This window comes from Opisthocomus hoazin, chromosome 8, assembly GCF_030867145.1.
Source record: "Opisthocomus hoazin isolate bOpiHoa1 chromosome 8, bOpiHoa1.hap1, whole genome shotgun sequence".
NCBI lineage: Eukaryota > Metazoa > Chordata > Aves > Opisthocomiformes > Opisthocomidae > Opisthocomus > Opisthocomus hoazin.
In genome coordinates, this window is record NC_134421.1 from 642,038 (window position 1) to 646,916 (window position 4,879).

At 59.8% G+C, this 4,879-nt stretch overlaps 1 long non-coding RNA gene across 1 annotated transcript; it reads right to left on the minus strand.

Moving 5' to 3' along the window:
• Nucleotides 1–352: 352 nt before the first annotated feature.
• LOC142362265 (uncharacterized) lies at nucleotides 353–4,611 on the minus strand. Its single transcript, XR_012764888.1, has 3 exons — nucleotides 3,776–4,611; nucleotides 1,255–1,364; nucleotides 353–584 (listed from the first exon to the last, which is right to left on the minus strand). It is a non-coding gene; the product is annotated as an uncharacterized LOC142362265 (long non-coding RNA).
• Between the last annotated feature and the right edge of the window lie 268 nt (nucleotides 4,612–4,879).

Below are 4,879 nucleotides of genomic sequence, written 5' to 3' on the forward strand. Positions count from 1 at the left end.
GACACGGCGCCGCCCGAGCCGCAGTACCGAACTTTGCTCACCGGGTGGCAGCAGCGAGCTCTTCGACACGGCGCCGCCCGAGCCGCAGTACCGAACTTTGCTCACCGGGTGGCAGCAGCGATCGTACCGGCCCCTCCACGGCCACCCGGGCCACGGCAGCACCGGGCCCTCCACCGGCAGAGGGAGGGGCCGTCGCCATCAGCCCCGCTGCCCGCACCTGGGGCTCCCCCGGCCCACGGCTGGAGCCCGGCAGGAACAGGGGGCCGTCGCCCCAGCCCCACAGCCCGTCCCCTCCTCCCCTGGCCTCTGGCGCAGCCCCTCGTCCCGTGCAAACCAAGCACAAACGCAGCCGCCAGGGCAAAAGGGACCGCAGGTCTTTATTCAGTCACGCACCCAGCCAGTCCCGGGAGCCGCTCCGCCCCGGGGCTCGGGGCCCCCGACGCTCCCTCTGCCCCTCCGACACCTCGGCACTCCTTCCCGCAGCTGTGCCCGTTGCTCCAGCGGGGAACAGTCCGTCCGTCGCCTCCCGGAGCGACGCGCTGCTCGGCAGAGGCTGCCAAAAATGAGGAGCAGGGTGCAGGCCACTACAAGAGAGGAGAAAAGTGACAGGTGGCTGGACAGCGGCGGTGGAACGAGAAAGCACCAAGCAGGGAAAGGGACAGCGAGAGAAGGACGGGGACAGGCAGTCCCACAGAGACGGAGAAAGAAGCAGCAGCAAGAGAGGAAGAGCAGCAGCAGAAAGAAGAAGAGGGAGCAGGACACAGACCGAAAATGAAGAATGGGGAGCGGGAAGGAGATGCAAAAAAATCCCCTGCAGCATGACAGAGGAAAAAAGAACAGCGGCAGGGACCTGGACAAAGAGAGATGAGGAAATAGAATAGAATAGACATGGAGAAAGCAGTAGATCTGTGACGTGCTACGGAGCCAAGAAGGAAGGCCTCGAATCAAGGGACGAGGAGGCAGACAGAGAGCACCAAAGACAGCAAAAGTACTGACAGGCTACAGAGTAGGAGGAAAGCAAAACTAGTAACCGGGAGCTGAACAGAAAGAGGGGAAGAAGGAAAAAAATGCCACAGGCTGCAAGGCAGAAAGAGGGAGGACCTAAAAGATGGGGACAAGTCAGAGACAGATGGAGAAAGAAGGTACACAAGAGCAGAAAAAAAAATAATCGTAGCAGTGGGGGAAAGAGAGGGAGCCGGGCAGGGCCCAGGATGCAGAAGAGGGGTGACAGGGCCCCGAGGGCCCAGGACTCACCGCAGCTCTCACTCTCGGTGCTGCCGGGAGACTTGGACACTTCAGATGTTTCTCTCCCCTTCTCTCTTCCCCTCTTCTTCCGCAACTCCAATCGTTTGGCTCTCCTGCACCTGAGAGAAAATGCATGTGGCTGTCTTAGAGCTCATACGAGACGTGGCTTCCTAGACAAGAAGCCTCAGGAACAGGACAGAGAAAAAGAGAGAATATGATGAGTGGGAAGCAGAACACATGGATCGAGAGAGAACTTGAATCAGAGGAGTAAACAAGGCAGGAAAGAGAGATAAAGACAGGGAAGAAGCCACAAGAAAAGGGCCTTTCTGGCCTCTACTCGCACCCCCCGGCCTCCCTTTTTTTCTGGCCTCTACTCTCGCCCCCGGCCTCCCACCCCTTTCCGGCCTCCTTTTTTTTCCTGGCCTCTACTCCCCCCTCCTCGGCCACCCCCCCCCCCACCTCCCACCCCTCGTCAGCCTCCTACCTCCCTTTTTGCTGGCCTCTACTTAATTCAGCTTCCCACCCTTTTTCAGCCTCCCACCCCTGTCCCACGCAGTGCAGGACACACTGACAGAGAGAGAAAAAGGACAGGCAACAGGAAGAAACGTACTAAGAAACAAAGAAAGGGTCAGACGAAGAAGGGGGTGGGTGGTCAGGGTTGGAACCCCAACACAAACCAGCAAGGGGCTAGAGGACAGACAGAGAGGAAGACAAGAACGGGCCGGGAAGCAGGAAGAGAAGGAGAGAAAGGCAAAAAGGGAGAGCCGGCTGCACAGGCAGGTACAGCAAGAAACGACCGGACAGGCAGCAGGATCGAGAAAGAGAGACAGAAAAACTGGGGACAGGAAGCAGGACAGAGGGACGGCGAGAGGAAACCAGGGCCAGGGAGCAGGACAGCGGTGGAAAAAGAGGCACTGGGGCAGTAGGACAGAAAGAGAAGGAAGAAAGGCCAGAAGAAGGACGGGGAATAACAGCGAAGGGAAAGAGAAGGACAAGGAGCAGGACAGATTGTCAGAGAAAGACAGGGACAGGGAGCGGGACAAGGTGATACTGAGAGAGAAAAAGGGGACAAGGAGGCAGGACAAAGTGAAAGACAGGCACAAGTAAGAGACGGGGGAGCAGGACAGAGACGGAGGGGGAAAAGCCTCAGCTGGGCAGCAGGAGACAGAGGCGGAGAAGGGAAAAAACAGCACCGGGCTGAGGGACCCTGAGGGAGGAATTAAAAAAACAAACACAGGGAGCAGGACAAAATGACAGAGAGAGAGAAAAGGGACAGAGCAGGACAGCATTGGTGGGAGAAATGCCACCGTGACAGGCAGCGGGAGAGAGGTATGGAGAAAGAAAAAAAATACCGAGGAAGAGAGAAAGGAAACAAGGGACAGCGAGCTGCACAGGGGGATAGAGAAATAAAGGATGGGAGAGGGAATGGTGCAGAGAGGGAAAGGCAGAAAAAACAGCAAGAGGCAGCAGGGCAAAAGGACAGCAAGAGGAAAAAGGAAAGGGACAGGGAGCTGGACAGAGATGGGAAAAAAAGCAGCGGGGACACACGAAAAGAGACAGAAAGAGAAGGGCACAAAAGGATAGATCAGGACAGCGGCAGGATGGAGACGCAGAACAAAACCTGGGACGGTCAACCTGGGTGAGCGGGGAGCGGTCAGAGAGCTGGAGAAAGGAAAAACACTGCTGTGGAGCAGCAGAGGGGGACGGAGAAAGAGAGAGAGAGACGGGGAGCAGGGCAGAGAAACGGAGAGAGAAAATAAACGATGGGGAGCAGGGCAGAGCACTAGGAAGAGGAAAATAAGACAAGGCAGAAGACCAGGGAGCTCAGAGAGAAAGAAGGGTCGAAAGGAAACGCCAGAGAGGTAGAGAAATCAAGAAATACAGGGACGAGGAGCCTTGCAGAGACGAAGCACAAAAATGTAGGGCCGGTGAGCGCGAAAGAGGGAGAGAGAGACGGGGGCAGGGGGAGGAGATGAAGAAGAAAGGAGAGATAAAGATGGCAACGGAGTGCAGGACACACAGACAGAGAGAGAAAAAGGACAGTGAACAGGAAAAAAGGGACCGAGAAACAAAGAAAGGGTCAGATCTAGACAAAGAGACCAAGAAGGGGGCGGGGGGGGTGTGTGCAGGGAAACCCCAAAAGAAACCAGCAAGGGGCTAGAGAACAGAGAGGGAGAGAAAGAGAAGAAAGGGCCATGAAGCAGGACAGAGAAGGAGAGAAAGGCAAAAAGGGAGAGCAAAAAGAGAGCCGGCTGGACAGGGAGGTACAGCAAGAAACGACCGGACAGGTAGCAGGACACAGAAATAGAGACAGGGAGCCGGCTAGAGAAATTCTGGAGGGAGAAAAAGAGGGAGAGGGAGCACAACACAAACACAGACAGAAGACGGGAGGTACAGGGAAAGGAAAAGAAAAGGAAAAAGAAAAAAACAAATAAAAAAAATATCACAGCAGCGTGGGAGAGAGAAGGATCCAGGGGAGGGCCCGGGACGCAGAAGAGGGGCGACAGGGCCCCGAGGGCCCGCCACTCACCGCAGCTCTTGCTCTCAGCGCTCCCGGGAGACTCTGCCGCTTCAGACGCTTCTCTCTCCTGCTCTCCTCCATTCCTCTTCCCTAACTCCGGTCGCTTGGCTGTCCCCCACCTAAGACAAAACGTCCATGTCTCGCAGCTCTTACGAGACAAGGCTCCCTACGCACGTAGCTGCGCTCGCGCGCTCCACAACCGGACCATGCTGCTGCTGGTGACACATACAGACCCTGCGGGGCACGCTGGCGGCCTGGCCTGCTGCGGGCTACCAAGAGGGAGCCTTCCTCACCCGCACAGGCAGGCTCTCTCCTGCCTGCAGCGCCAGCGGCAGCTGGCCTTCTATTTCTTCTTCTTCTTCAGCCTTCTCGGGACTCTCCAGCTTCAGCCGCGACACCTCCTGCCCGCAGCCACTCAGCGCTCCGCCTCTCCCTTTTCGCCCCCACGCCGCCAGCACAGCGAGGCCCGGCACACGCAGCCCACACAAGCCCGGAGCGGGCGCAGCCAACGGCATCCCCAGGCCACGAACGGACAAACGCGTCCTCAGCGCGGCCCCTGCCACACACAAACAAGCAGCGGCCACCGCCTTCAGGGAGGCCGAGGCACGCTCCAGGGCCAGCGTGCCGCCCGCACACCACGGGCCTTGCGGGAGGCCGGGCGCTCCGGGACAGGCTTCAGGGGACGTGCTGCAGCTGGGGGCGGCTGCGCGGGGCGACAGGGGCCGGAGGAGCGCTGCCGGCTTTGGGGGGTGTCCGCCTCCTTCCCCCCTTCCCTTCCGTCACCTCCCGCCTCTGGCCCCGGGGCTGCCCGCACCCGGCTCGCCTCCTGCAGCCTGCCGCAGCGGCCGGCTCCAAGCTTCCCGTCCCACCACCCTCGGGCACCCACCACGCACCCCCGCACCCGCCGGAGGGGAGCCCGCGCCTCACCGCTGGCCTCTCTGCTCCCCCGCCGCCCCGACACCCGACAACACACCGCCGCCATGCTGCTCCGCCGCACCGCGCATGCGCCACGCGCCGACGGCGCGCCGGAGGGGACACACCCCGCGCCGAACGCCGGCCTGCAGTACCGCGTGGCGCCCACGCGGCGGCGCCAGCGGGTACGGCGGGTACAGC